This window comes from Thunnus thynnus, chromosome 11 (assembly GCF_963924715.1).
Source record: "Thunnus thynnus chromosome 11, fThuThy2.1, whole genome shotgun sequence".
Taxonomy (NCBI): Eukaryota; Metazoa; Chordata; class Actinopteri; order Scombriformes; family Scombridae; genus Thunnus; species Thunnus thynnus.
The window spans coordinates 2633383-2649567 of record NC_089527.1 but is presented as its reverse complement, the minus strand read 5'-3'; the positions used below and the strand labels follow the sequence as shown (position 1 = coordinate 2649567).

General features: G+C 38.7%; 1 long non-coding RNA gene across 1 annotated transcript; it reads left to right on the top strand.

The window, feature by feature from the left end:
* Window positions 1-12572: 12572 nt before the first annotated feature.
* LOC137192073 (uncharacterized) lies at window positions 12573-15162 on the top strand. Its single transcript, XR_010930498.1, has 3 exons — window positions 12573-12723; window positions 14615-14693; window positions 15046-15162. It is a non-coding gene; the product is annotated as an uncharacterized lncRNA (long non-coding RNA).
* Window positions 15163-16185: the final 1023 nt, after the last annotated feature.

Here is a 16185-nt window from a genome sequence, read left to right as displayed (position 1 = left end):
AAGAGAAACACAGTGTGAAAGCTTTAAAAAAAAAGTGTTCATAACAGAAAAAATATTAATTAAAAATCATTAATTAAAAATTATGCAGAGTCATTTTTTTAAAAATGGTAACTTAGAAATGGGTCTAAAATGGCTTTAACAGAGGAATCCAAAGATGGCTTCTTTGAAAGGGATTAACAGTGACATGTTTAAAATCTGAAGTGATATGCCAGTAGACTGAAAGCAGTTCATAATGGTTCAAATATCTGGACCAACCGTCTGAAATACTGCTTTTCAGAATACAATGGGAATGCAGTCAGAAGGACGGGTGGATGATTTAGAAAGTGCACCACTGTGCTCCGGGTCTCTGTTATATTATTGTGAAAGTAATGAAGACATTCTCCACTCCTTCCTGTGGAGGATTCAGCTGGACAGCTTGGTGTGCGACTAATATTCACATAAGATTTAAAACACTGACAAGCTCCTCTTTGTCGAGACCCTCATATTTATGGTGACTAGGTATTGTGTTTGAGGTAGTAAAAACTTACCAGAAATAAGGAACTGTGACAGAATTTAGGGGGCAGGAGTGAATCAAAGTGGGGGAGTTTTAGAGCAGGAGATGTGAATGGAACCTGGAAGGGCACTGACATGATCAGAGACGGCAAAATAAAAAATAAAAATCATGTCTTCAACACAGAAACCACAAGTACAAAGTCAAGTGTATGGCCTTTGCAATGGCTGGGTTGCTTGATGTATGGAGTAAGATTAAAAGAATCAAAAATTCTGATAAAATCAGAAGTGAACAAAGAGGAAAATGGACAACACACATGGAAAGAACAAGAAATAATTAAAGCTGCAAGCAGCATTGAACGGGCTCTCACGCCTCCGCGAATGTCAGGCCGCAACGCAATCGAAGGGCTTCTGTCACGGGCATGTAGATGTCTTCAGACATGGCTGTTTTCAGACAGTGCAAGAAGGAGATAAACGTCACCTCCTTTGTCCACTATTTTGCCTGCTGCTGGGGCTACCTTGCTGAAATTTCATGGGGGGTGCTATTCAGCCAGTTTGCATCACTGATGGAATATTTTCATGTAGACGTGTTCAGGCCGGCAGTCTTATCAAACATGTAAAGTATGGTGCAGACTGGAACATTTACAATAAAGTTATAGCAACTTCCTCTATCATGGCGAATCAAATCTCAACAGTGTGAGAATTTTCTGCAGGGTGAGACATGTCTACCTTGCGCACACCTGTGGCATCAAGCTTTGGGCCCATTCACTTGAATTTCAATTAGTAAATTGAAAACTCTTTATGAGTTTGTGTGTAAAACAAATTAATTTCCTAATTTTCATCAAGTCTATTTTTAGAAAAGGAAATAATTTTAACCCACATGACCTGGTCAAAGTTTGATTGAAATGTGTACTGTCAGGTGTGTAGAAACAATAAGTAACTGCAGCTGGACACAGAAAAATACTCGTACACTTGAATGGAGAGTGTGAGCGAACCCACACCTTTTTGAACATTTACTGCTTCCACATAGTTTTAGATACAAACTTCATTTGAACTTTCAATGTGTCACGAGACTTTGACCTACAAATCTTGAATTTACATGTGTTTTCTATCTTTTACTGTTTTTGAGTTATTAGAGTGTGAGTTTTAAAGTCTTTTCTTGTTCCTCCTGTGATTTTATAATGAGTGTGTATTGCGGAATGTTTCACAGCACTGAGGGAGTGACATCACCAGGAGCGGAGAGAGGAGGATTTTAGAGAACACTTCTTGTGAAATCTTTTTTGACTGAAATCCGTGATACGATCCAAACCGTGAGTTTTGTGATTCATTGCACCCCTAGTGTTAACATGTCACCTTGGTAGACTATATTTTGTATGTCATGCACATAGATAAGAGTGTGTAAGTCATGTATTTGGTACATGCATTCATACTTTCTGATGTGAACCTACTTAGATCTGTGAATGTTTTTAGTGTTCAGTCTTTCTAGAATTCAGCACTGATCTGTTCCTGTATCACATTATAAGCTTTGTGGTACTTTATATATTTCTGTATACTAAGAAAATACATAGGAAACATATGTAAATCATGTGATATCTTGTCTGTTTTTGATGAGAACATAAATCTTTTGTCACAATAGAACAATACTATAAATCTGAATTTCACTTTGTTGGTAAAATCACACATCTGAACCACTCCACGGCTAAAATGAGCTCTTCTTTGTTTAGACACAATATGTATATGCTAAATGTCTTTAAAGACACAGCCTTTACACCACTCAGGAGTTTTTGTTTTTAAAAGCAAATTGTTTTATTGGCATAAAAAATTGCCCCCCACCCCTCCCCGATTTCATCAGGTTGGGGACAATGATATAGTTTGATGCGGTTTGTTGTAAGATTCCATGTTGGTTTTCCTCCTGTCCTCCCCCATTTTTTGAGTCACCAGCCGCCACTGGTGTGGGGGTTGAATGCAGCTCATTTTTGCAGGATACAGCAGAAAGGCCTATATACATACAGTACATTATATACAAACTTTGTATGAAGTTTGGTGTCATCATTTATTTTACAACAATTATAGGTCTTATATTTATAATTCATTGGTGGGGATGACCTATGAGGGGAAGTGAAAAATAAGTGAGGGTGACAGTTTAGTTATAAAGTGCTGTAGAAAAATACCATCAGAACTAAAATTTGTAGCTCTGTACTGCAGTTTTTCCTTTATTAGGGCCCGAGCACCTAGCGGTTCGCTCACACTCTCCATTCAAATGTATGAGTATTTTTCTGTGTCCAGCTGCAGTTACTTATTGTCTCTACACACCTGACAGTACACATTTCAATCAAACTTTGACCAGGTCGTGTGGGTTAAAAGTCTTTACTTTTCTAAAAATATGTCTCACCCTGCAGAAAATTCTCATCCTCACACCATTGAGATATCCTGTATCCATTGATACAGGTTTGAAATTGGTCAGACGTCAGAAGCCTCTGTTTGACACAAAGGTCATGCCTCCCCATTGCTTTACAGTGTAAGGTGGATGTGGCACTGCAAACTGTTAAGGCAAAGTCTTATTTTGACAGGCTAATTGCGGACTTTCGGTTGGATTTAGGTCAGGGGTGTCAGCACATGATTTGTAGGTCTTGATGAGACCAATAACTCAGTTTTAGTTTGATCTCTCTACGACATTCCTATGGGCCGCGGCGGCCATTTTAGTTACATAGGTGGCGCTAGAGAGCACATTTTGACACTTTGGGGCTTAATTTTTACATTTTATCAAATTTTACATAGACCTGATGTACATGCCAAATTTGGTGAGTTTTTGATCATGTTTAGGAGGTCAGATTTAGGTCTGATGTCCTGTAATAATAAAGAAACAAACACATGAAATACAATAGTGCCTTCGCACCTTCGGTGCTCAGGCCCTAAAAAGAACATTTGGTTGAAATAAACCATTGCAAAGTCACAGTATTATTTGCAACATATTCCTTCTCTCTTCTTTGGAATAGACACGTAAAATGATGCTCCAAGGGAGGACGGCCTCCCTAACCAATCAACAACCTGAATGCAATATTGACATCGAGTTGATCCAATGATAGTTTCCAGAATTCATCTTCAATTCTCTCCACTGTAAGGCAAAGTAGCAGCAGTAGATAGCTCCTTGCATTAGCCAATGCAACACCTGGCTTGTTGTAGCAGCCTGAAGGACTCTTTATACATCCATGGAAGGACTATTAAGGACTGTTGTTAAGCTAATGGGAGAAATGATCTGGACTGTGCAGCGCAGCAGCAGCAGGACACCGCCAGGCAGCGGCTGGAGAGAGAAGCAACCGGAGAAACAACCAGGAGAGTTAGCTTGTTTGTCATTGTTGCTAATGATATCAGACTGGTTAAGCAGCAGCCATAAAGTTCTGTTAACTAACAAACAAGATGACCAACAGTCACAAATGGATGTTATGACATGAATACTTCATCTCCATGATAGAAAGAAGAAGATATCAGATAACGTGAGTCAGATACAGCTTTTCTCTCACTCTGTCTCTTTGGTCGCTAATTTCATCTCTGATGGTTAAATGTCTCTCTGTGTGGCTGTTGTGTGAATTTATCTCCTTAACAAGAATAGAACAGAGATATATATATAATGTGTTGTGGGTAGTTTGCTTGTTGAAGTTACAGTGAGCTGTCTGGACTCATTCATTCATGTGGAATTGATCCCGTTTTTAATTGAGTGGTTGTTCAGTCACTTGTTGATGTTCTATGATTAGTGTGCAGGAGGTCTGGCTGCTTGTTTCTGACAGTTTCTTTAGTTCATTTTTAAGCTGAGCCATATATTGAGTAATAAGCTTAAAGTAACTAGAATAACAAGTGTTAACTAGTGGTGTAACTGATAGTAGTTGATCCGTGATCCATACGGATCACCCCCACCTGAACTGCAGATTAATTGCAAAATTAAATGTCTCATTTAAGACAAAGTAAACAAACTGCTGTACATACAAGTCATGGGCAGACAGCGTGTCGCTAACAAGGATTTTGAAGGGCAACGATCAAACCAGCACCTTATGGGTCTGAGGTGCTATCTGTAGGTATGTTTACACGCTGTTTGATGTGCTGCAGCTGAGCAGCTAATTAGCATCTAGCTGCTAAATGACGTTAGCGGTGAATGTTTGTTTGGTGGCTCGTTCAACAAGCTGCAGGATGGGACGTGTGTTCATGTTTCTAAGTTATCATCAAGTTTTGATGATGTACACAAAGGCTGTTTCATTCACTACCGTCTTTAAAAGAGGAAGGTATCATACCTCATATTGCAGTAATTGAGCATTGAATATTTCATTTATTTTATTTTATTTTATTTAAACATTGGACATCTTAAATGTTGTTTTCATTTAAGACCATGGGCAAAAGTACCTTGCTGTTTCTTGCTGTAAGTGTGTTATAGAATAAATGGAAAACAAACTTTTATTTTTTTGACTGAAATCCGTGATACAATCCGAACCGTGAGTTTTGTGATTCATTGCACCCCTAGTGTTAACATGTCAGCTTTGTAGACTATATTTTGTATGTCGTGCACATAGCTAAGAGTGTGTAAGTCAAGTATTTGGTACATGCATTCATACTTTCTGATGTGAACCTACACTTGTACACATAACATGATGCTGAACCTTTGAGTTGTGGCAGAGCTTTATGTAGGAGTATTAATACTTTATTAATGAATTACCTCGTCATTAGGGCACCACCTCCTTTTTGGTTAGGATTTGTTAGTGCCAGGAGGGAGCACTAACACTTGTTCAATTTAATCAATGAATCAGTCTCACAATCGTAAGTTCTTGTCCCAAACAGTGACCTCTGTTTACTGCAGCTCAAAGAAACAACCAAACACTTTTAGGATAAATGAAGACATTTATTAATAGCTAAACGTCTTGAGGATACAAGATAAAGCATAGATAATATAATATATACAGATAATATACAGACAATAATAAATAAAAAGAAAGTAAAATAAATAAATAAGGCCTAAGAATGATAAAAAGAAATAATAAAGAAAATGATTCAGCAAGAGTGGCTCGAAGTGCGTGACTCGAGGCTTAACATGTTGTACCGGGGAATGCTAAGGGAAAAGCTAATTCAACTTCTCTAAATAAATTCTTTAATTTTAACATTATTCAACATCAACTCTTGATCACATGTTATGCCTTACTGTCAGGGTATCTCGTCGTGGTAGAGGCGTCATCTTGGCAGGTCCAGCATTGTTGGTGCAGCATCACCAGTAATGTTGCAGTGAAAGAGCCCGTATCAGCTGTGGGCTGTGGCGCATCTCAGTGGATGCAGAGGTGTTGAATGCCGGTAAAGAATCAAGCCGCTTCAGGCTGCTCTGAAAGAGTCTTTAGGCCTGCTTCACTTCTGGTTTTCAATATTGCTCTCAGAGAGCAGGTTCAGTTTCAAGCCACCTTCTTCTTCTTCTTCTTCTTCTTCTTCGGGAGCTTACGTTCAGGCTTTATTTGGCTTGTAGTAACTTGAGTTAAGTTTCGAGTAAAGTTTAGTCTGACTACGCTCAAATCTTCAGCGGCGTTTACTTCAAAATAAAATACTGTACGTGTTTACTTCAAAATTAAATTACCATACGTGGAAATACGAGACTTAATGTTACTAATAAAACAAAACAAATTAACTTGTTGCAATAAAAGATTAAATTTGGATACATTTGATTGAAAAACAAATGAAAGAGATGTCTTAAGAATTTTCTTGAGGTCTTGTAGGCCAGCTCAAAGAGGAATCTCTTTGAGGCTGTTTTTATAAGTTAGAATAAGATGGGAGGAGTTTTAGGGATGTTCAGAAGGGGTTCGTGCCGAACTATTGATGAATATTCAATTTCTTTGTTCTAGAGGCTTTAGGTGTGGCTGGTGGTCTGCAGGCTGTGCCTCCTGAAGTAAAGGAATTTGGGAAAATCTAATTCTGAGTTTTTACATGCAAAAACTTACACTTCAAGTCATTGTTGCCTATTATTTCACATTAAGCTGTAAACACATTCCTGTCATAATGTCCAAACATTCATGATATTTCTGATTAATAATGGTCCTGTCAGCTTGTATCATATTTGTAAAACCATTAAAGAAACACTTAAGCATATTACATGATACATAATAAGTCAGTTCTTCTAATAACAAACATTAACTTTCATTGGTTCAACTTTCTCAAACTATCTACACATCTTAAACCATCTACTGAAATAAAGTTTAATACTATAGTGAAAGGAAATAAAGTTAGGCAACATTTATGTGATTAGATTACTTTCAGAAACATATTTAATTAAAGCTGCAAGCAGCGTTGAACGGGCCTTCGCGCCCTTGCGCACGTCGGGCCGCAGCGCAGTCCAAGGGCTTCTATCACGGGTATGTAGATGTCTTCAGACCCGGGCTGTTTTCAGGCCAGGACTCTTATCAAACATGCAAAGTTTGGTGCGGACTGGAGCATTTGCACTTAAATTATAGCAGTTTCCTCTGTCATGGCGAAACATCAAAACTCAACGCCACGCCACAGCCACACGCTTCAACGATAGCTAAATTATAGCATATTAGGCACATTACCACCACCCTCCGCTTCGGACTGTAGACCAAATATTAAATCCTACACATCAATCCTGTCTGTCTAATAAACTCAAAAAAAACCCAAAAAACTGCTACTCCACCCATTTGGCAGGTTCATTAAAGTTTTAATGCTGAGCTCCGGAACTCTAGTCTTCCTGAGCTCTTCCCTTATATATATTGTCTTTTTTGATCATACTTAGTACAATCTATGCTTGCATGTGTAATAGTTTCCTCAGCAAAGTGGGAAGAAATATGTGCATATATCGGTAATCACCAAAAATGATAGTCAAAAAGTAATCGTGTTAAATAACTGTGATGTCAATATTGAGCAAAAATAATTGTGATTATGCTTTTTGCCATAATCAAACACCCCTAAAGAGAACATACATTTTGATTTACATACACACACACACACACAAAGCATTTAAATATGTATGTGATAAATTGTTGACTTTAATTAAAGCTGCAAGCAGCGTTGAGCGAGCCTTCGCGCCCTTGCGCACTTCGGGCCGCGGCGCAATCAAAGGGCTTCTGTTACGGGCATGTAGATGTCTTCAGACCCGGGCTGTTTTCAGACAGTGCAAGAAGGAGACAAACACTTCCTTTGTCCACTATTTTGCCCGCTGTGGGGCTGCTTTACTGAAATTTCGTAGGAGGCGCTATTCAGCCGGTTTGCATCACTGATGGAATATTGTCATGTACACGCGTTCAGGCCGGGAGTCTTATCAAACATGTAAAGTTTGGTGCAGACTGGAGCATTTACAATAAAGTTATAGCAACTTCCTCTGTCATGGTGAAACATCAAATCTCAACAGTGTGAGGATGAGAATTTTCTGCAGGGTGAGACATGGCTGCCTTGCTCACACCTGTGGCATCAAAATCATGCAAGTTTTGTGCCCATTCACTTGAATTTCAATTAGTAAATTGAAAACCCTTCATGAGTTTGTGTGTAAAACAAATTAATTTTCTAATTTTCATCAAGTCTATTTTTAGGAATGTAAAGACTTTTAACTAGGGATGCACAACATTAGATTTTTGCCAATATCCAATATGCTGACATTTCCAACTCATTGTGGCCGATTGCCAATGCCGATATATGCACATATTTTTACCAGCTGGCTGAGGAGGCTATTATTCATGCAAGAAACTGTTACTTGAACATTTTTCAGTGTGCTCCTAAAGTTATATGTATGCTCCTAATTTTTTTCATTTAGGAGCACATGTACTCCTTGAAAAAAAGTAAGGATGGAACACTGCTGTCAGATGTGTAGAAGCACTAAGTAACTGGAGTGCGGTGCAGTCCAAGGGCTTCTGTCACGGGCATGTAGATGTTTTCAGACCTGGGCTGACAGGCCTGACTTCACCCACCCCCCCCCCTCCCATTCTCTCTCTCCCTCTCAGAGAAGGATTTCAGACTACTCTTCTTGTGAAATATCCTCATAAATCCCATGACTTTGGCCAAATCCTACATAAAAATCACATTTTTTTGTAGGAATTTCCGTCGCAAATCTATTGATACAGGTTTGAAAGTGGTCGGACTCATAGTTTAGACGTCAGACACCCCAGTTTGGCACAAAGTCCATGCCCAGAGATTGCCTCCCTATTGGTTTATATTGTAAGGTGTGATGTGGCACTCCAACTTTCAGGGCTTACTAGATCTAAACCATTCAAGTTAATAAAAAGTTTTTTATAACTTTTGTTCAACACAGTGTGATAAGTCATGTATTAAAGTTTGAAGCCGATACCATTAACGCCCTAGGAGGAGATAGCGTTTATTCAAGGTCCAAAATTGGCACAAAATCATACTTTCATGGGTGAACCGCAGACTTCCTGTTGGATTTAGGTAGGGGTGTCAGTGTATGATTTGTAGGTCTTGATGAGACAAATAATTGAGTTTTGGTTCAATCTCTCTACAACATTCCTACGGCCCGTGGCGGCCATTTTAGATACATAGGTGGCGCTCTCGAGCACATTTTGGCACTTTGGGGGTTAATTTTTACATTTTAACAAAGAGTTAACAAAGAGAATTACTCTCTGTTCAATTTTGGTTTTGATTACCTTGGTCGTGTGCTTATTTGTTGTCTATGTATCAGGCATATGTATGTATGTATACATGTCAGGGTTCCCCATACATGCATTTATTTGTGGTGACCGCTACAATATCAACATTGACTGCCACATATTGATTTTCTTTTTTTTTTACTATTTAAAATGGGTAAAATCTTATTTCATAGTAGAGCTGCATACAGCACATTGGTTTGCTTAGCCCCCTTGCCCCCTTCTCGTTCTCTCTCTCTGACTGACAGTACAGTTACAAACTAAAGTGTTTGCTGCATGACTTTGCAGCAGCAGCATAGTCACAGCACAGAGTAGAGAGTGAGAAGTCCGTCCTCCCTCCTGCTCTCTGCTGTAACTGTTAGCCAGCAGCTGCTCTCATGTCTCCCCGGGTCTCAGTTGCTTGTTTAAATAAAAATGAAGACCACTACTGCAATAGTACAACAAAATAAGAGAATTAAATGTGGACTCTTGAACATTAGATCTCTGTCATCTAACGCCATATTAGTAAACGATTTAATCTCAGATCAACATATTGATTTATTTTGTCTTACTGAAACCTGGCTGTGTCATGAAGAATATGTCATATGCCTTAATTAATCCACTCCCCCCAGTCATATTAATACTCACATTCCTCAGGACACTGGCCGAGGAGGTGGAGTTGCAGCCATTTTCACCTCAAGCCTAATCATCAACCCTAGACCTAAATTTAATCATGACTCATTCGAAAGCCTTGTTCTTAGTCTCTCTCACTCAACCTGGAAAACTAGAACAGCCAGTTCTATGTGTTATATTGTACCGTCCTCCTGGCCCGTACTCTGAATTCCCTTTAATAATTTTTCCACAAACTCCTACTTTATCAGACCATTACTTAATAACTTTTGAATTCTTATTACTGGATTACACACCATTAGACAAAAATGTCCTCACTAGATGTCTATCTGATAGTGTAGTAGATAAATTTAAGGAAGCAATTCCATCAGTACGGAATTCACTGCCATGTCTCAATACTACAGAGGACTCTTATGTTAACTTTAGTCCCTCCCAAATTGATAATCTTGTTGATAGTGCTGCAGGCTCATTAAGAAAAACACTCGACTCCATCGCCCCCTTAAAAAGGAAGATAATAAAACATAAGAGGTTAGCTCCATGGTATAACTCCCAAACCCGCAAATTAAAGCTAACATTGCGAAAATTGGAAAGGATTTGGCGTTCCACCAAAGTGGAAGAATCTCGCTTAGTCTGGCAAGATAGTCTTAAAACATATAGGAAGGCCCTCTGTAATGCCAGAGCCGCCTATTACTCAGCATTAATAGAAGAGAATAAAAACTGCCCCAGGTTCCTTTTCAGCACTTTGGCTGACAAAGAGTCATAACTCTACTGATCCATGTATTCCTATAGCTCTCAGTAGTAATGACTTTATGAGCTTCTTTAATGATAAAATTCTAACTATGAGAGACAAAATTAACCACCTCCTGCCCTCAACCATCAACCTGTCTCTTCGACTCCATCCCAACTAGGTTGCTTAAGGAAGCCTTACCCTTAGTTAGCACTTCTTTACTAGATATGATCAATCTGTCTTTAGTAACAGGCTATGTACCACAGGCCTTTAAAGTAGCTGTAATTAAACCTCTTCTTAAGAAGCCTACTCTTGATTCAGGCATTTAAGCCAATCGTAGACCTATATCTAATCTTCCCTTTCTCTCTAAGATCCTTGATAAAGCAGTCTCTAATCAGTTATGTGACTTTCTACATAACAATAGTTTATTTGAGGATTTTCAGTCAGGATTTAGAGGCATCATAGCACAGAGACAGCACTGGTGAAAGTCACAAATGACCTCCTAACTGCATCAGACAAAGGACTTCTCTCTGTACTTGTCTTGTTAGATCTTAGTGCCGCATTCGACACAATTGACCATCAAATCCTTTTGCAGAGACTGGAACATTTAATTGGCATTAAAGGAACTGCATTAAGCTGGTTTAAGTCCTATTCATCAGACAGATTTCAGTTTGTACATGTTAATGATGAATCCTCCATGAAGGCAAAAGTTAGACACGGAGTTCCACAAGGTTCTTTGCTTGGACCAATACTATTCACCTTGTATACGCTTCCTTTAGGTAATATTATTAGGAAACACTTCATTGTTATGCAGATGATACCCAATTATATTTATCAATGAAGCATGATGAAACCAATCAGTTAAACAAACTCCAAGCATGCCTTAAGGACATAAAGACTTGGATGACCTGCAATTTTCTACTACTAAACTCAGATAAAACTGAAGTTGTTGTGTTTGGCCCTAAACACCTTAGAAACACATTATCTAATGATATAGCTACGCTGGATGGCATTACCCTGGCCTCCAGCATCATCATGAGGAATCTGGGAGTTATCTTTGATCAGGATATGTCCTTTAACTCCCACATAAATCAAATTTCAAGGACTACCTTTTCTCACTTACATAATATTGCAAAAATCAGGCACATCCTGTCCCAAAAAGATGCAGAAAAACTAGTTCACGCATTTGTTACTTCTAGGCTGGATTATTGCATTTCCTTATCATCAGGCTGCAATAACAAGTCTCTAAAGACTCTCCAGCTGGTCCAGAATGCAGCTGCACATATACTAACAAAATCTATAAAAAGAGATCATATTTTTCCCATTTTAGCTTTGCTACATTGGCTTCCTGTAAAATCTAGAATTGAATTTAAAATCCTTCTCCCAACTTACAAAGCCCTTAATGGTCAAGCACCATCATATCTTGAAGAGCACACAGTACCGTATTCCCCCACTAGACTAAACAACATGCAACTAAGTGGTTTCAGTGACAGCAAGGTCCATAGCAACCACCATACCTACGATAGAATATGTTGCATTCGTACAATTTTCTGGCAAGACCTAAAACAACCTTCGTAATAACTAACAAACTAAACATCATATATACTGAGCAAAGATTATAAAAATAAAATGCACGTTTCTCTTTCATGAAAACATGAAACACGTAAATCACTGATTCTGTCAATATTGTCATGTTGATCCAACTGGAAACTAGGTTATAATATAATTGAATGCACAATTGTGTACAATGTGGAATGAAAAGGAAATGCAATCTATAGTTTATTCAGTGTTGAAAGATGAAACAAAGTTGCAAATTCAACTTTGATTTGCCTTTTAAAATTGAAACAAAATCCAACAGTGATTCAACATTGACTCAGGTTCACCCATGTTGAAAATTACGACGTTGAAACAATGTCACAATATCAACTTTCAAAATCAAAACAAAATCCACAACGATGAATCACCCGTGAGTAAACACTGAAATGTCGGCTGGCAAGAGAGAAGAGAGCTCTAGAGAGCAAGTGCCAATACACAATTATTTTGGCCATCTGACAAATGTCCCTACCAAATATAACACGAACGCTACCCTCAGCGTCTGTACATGCCGATCCACCCACGAACATTGAATGTCATGAAACCAGTTTGTCCACATGAAATCATTATAAATATGTGATGGGGTATGAAAGGGCACCATTGCACTCGAATACTGCATTTCTCGGTGCTGAAACCTCAGAGCATTTTCTTCCTGATTGTCCAGAAAGCTTCCAGAAGGTAAGACAACCTGAACACTCATCTCTGTCCCTCTCTCTGTACACAGGTCATGCCCCTCGGCGTCTGATAGCAACGAACAAAGTGCCCTGTATAGCGATGCACCGGGCTTTCAGCTAACTCCGATGTAAACTCATCTGTGGCAATATTAGATGTTAAGAGCAACTGCTCCGGCCTTCCATTCACTCCAATGTTAACCCTCCCGAGGCACGATAAGATGCTGTGAGAATCGGTCCGGTGGGCACACCTGAGGACCCGCCGCCCGAAAGTATTCAATTCCCATGTTAATGTTTTCTGTTAATGATATCCTCAACATTTCCCAACACAAAAACACTAAAGTGTTCTTGATAACTCAACAATATGATAGCTTATTGTTACGGCTGTCAGTTTCTATTATTTCTCCCTCGATTCTGAGAAATATTTGGATAGCAGAAGGCTATTTTACCCAAGATCCGCAGCCACCTTTACTATGGAGACAAAGACAGTCCCAATTGTTACCCGTTACAAAACATTTACTTACTATTATATCTACTATTTACATTTAATTACTGAATTTATTCCAAACTGATTAAGATCTTTGTGTGCAGCTCATTGAGTTCCCCCCTTCACACACACACACACACACACACACACACACATATACACACATGACACTGGAGTGCTTTATTTAATGATGTTGCTCAATATTAATTGAGGAAGACTTTGTTTTAAGGATGATGATTTCATATTAAATATCCTCAGCCACATATTCTTGAGAATATAAATAATGAACAACTTGTACAGGCTATAAAACACCCTTTATTAACAGAGACAGTGATGTTTGGAGATTGGAGATTCTAATTTGCATATTAAACACATCCACTATAAAAAAAATACATTATTAAACTAGCAGGCTGTGAAATAGAAGCGTTCAGGTGAGTTTGAAAGAGCTCTAAATATATAAACTAACTTTTAAAGAAATATTTAATTGAGATGTTCTTACCATGATGTCATGAGGATGTGACTGTATGTGTGAAGATGTTACAGTGTCGCTTATGATCTTTCAAAAGATGTTCTGCTTCTTCCAAGGATTGAACTCTGAATCTTAATCTTATTTCAAAGGTAAAACGGTTGAAAAAAACCTGTGTGCTTCTTTATTCCGCAGAAGATATTTCAGTTGGTTTGTGATTTAATATTTGGAAGGAGCTGTAACTACTACTACTTTATCTCTGTAAATACTGTAGTTGTCAAGTTTCAGCAGCAAGCTCCTCTCTCTGGGAAGCTTTGTTATAGTCATGATTTCTCACCTCACAGAGAAATTCTTTGGAATAACTGTCACACACCAGCCAGGAATCAAATCTGTCTGGTGTGACACAGATCATTAAAACCATTTGTCTTACCAAACAATAAATAATAGAATGAATATTTTAACAATTACATGCATGCATACATTAAAGATCCAAAGTGTTAGAACAACATAATAATAGATCATATCACTGATAAGAGAATTAAAGCCAGAGGAGATTTTCATTTAAATACTCACATAGAAGATATTATATTGTATTATATTTCCAGCAAAGTAAAAGAAATAGTGTTATCCCTGTAACAATATTATTGGCTGATTTACTGACAGTGATAAAAGCTCTACATTTTATAAGATTATTATTTTTGTCATGCTTCAGCTGTGTCTCAGTTGTATTTACTGTATCTATTTTTTAATAAATGTCCTGTTATACATACAGAGGACAGACTGAATGATTGCTGTGCTGTGTATTTATGTGATGTGTGATGGATGTTTTCATGTTTGGAAATGTGATCTTTTTCTACTGTGACACATGGTCTGAGATAAAGTCAACTGAACTGAACTACATTGAAATTATGGGATATCAGTGACATGTGACTGTGTGTCCTCCAGCTCTCTGTCAGCTGACTGGTCTCCTCCAACATGCTCCTCCTGCTGCTGCTCTCCCTGGCTACAGTCAGCCACGTGTCAGGTAAGAACACACATGACTTCATCCCCACGGCAGCCATGTTGAAACTCTACCTGCACCATGAGTTTAGGGATGTCAGCAGACCTGACAGATATCAGATGATCTGACACTCTGAGGAACAACAGAATTATTTGAACTGAGGCAGGAAGGTCATTGTCCAGCTGACTAGTTAGTAAACATTTTGCCAGCTTGTTCGTGATCATGGACCAAACATGTTGATCTGTGAGTCTACGTGGCTGCTGTGGGCTCCTTAGAGCTCTTTGTTCCTCAACATTAGTATCTGCAGCTTTTCCTGTTGTCCTGCTGACTGACTTCAGTTCACTAACTGACTCTCATCATGTCTCCATTTCTGCAGCTGCACGAGTTACTTTTACAACCAGTGCTACAGCAAACATCAATGCATGTCCCATTACCTTTTATGGACAAGTTTACAAGGCTCTATATGTGAGTAAGATGAATCGTCACGTTTGAACAGCTGTATGTCTTTGTCCTCGTTGATCCTTTGTGTCCGTAACAATGCTTCACTTTTACTCAGAAACTATTCAATGTATAAATCAAACTTCTTTTGACTTAAAATGCTCTAAAACAAGTGTCATTTCCACTGAGGATGCACGAGGGGACATGTTTTATTGTTTCAGGTTGATTTTTCTTCCTGCAGTTTCTCTGAACTTTGTTTTTTGACTGTCCTGAGAAAAGATCTGAGTTGATCAAAATATTGATACGTTCATCTGAGGCTCCTTCAATTACTAATGTGAGCTCAAAGCAATGAGCATAACTTATTTTGCTGTTGGTTCTGCTTCTCAGATGACACTGTTTGTTATGAACAGGCGGCTGTGGCTCAGGAGGCAGAGCGGCTCGTCCACCAGCAGGGCTGGGGCTTCGATCCCCGGCTCTTCCTGTCCATGTGTCAAAGTGTCTCTGAGCAAAGCACTGAACACCAAGTTGCTCCCGATGGTCAAGCCGGCATCAGTGTGTGTGTGAATGAGAAGTAAAACTCATAAAGCGCTTTGTCTGTGAAGGTTGACAAGTGCTTTATAAATGCAGTCCATTTACCATTTGCTGGGGCTGTATGCAGCCTGCAGACACAACTCAGGGCAGAAAAAACGTCCTGCAGACTTTGTTTCCAGTGAGATAGTTAAGCAGAGAGCTCTTTGTAGTAAAGTTTGTATTAAACATTATTTATTAGAATTAGGTTTTTTTATACTTTCATTTTTATGGAAAGCATATGAACATTTTTTTTTTACATTTATTTCTCTTTTTTACGTCATGACGCTCTTAAATGTTAGAGGTCTGTGAAGTTGGTTCAGAGTAGATGGTAGATGGCTGCAGCACAGAGACAGAGGAGAGCACGTGTTTTACAATGACTCTTTGTCATTGGTCACGATGGAAAACATGTTAAAAAAAATGCGCATCATTCACTGTGAGGCAGTTTTAGCTCTTCAGCAGCTGCTGCTTTGTTGTGAGCTGTTACCTCCAACACACTTCTGTTAGGATG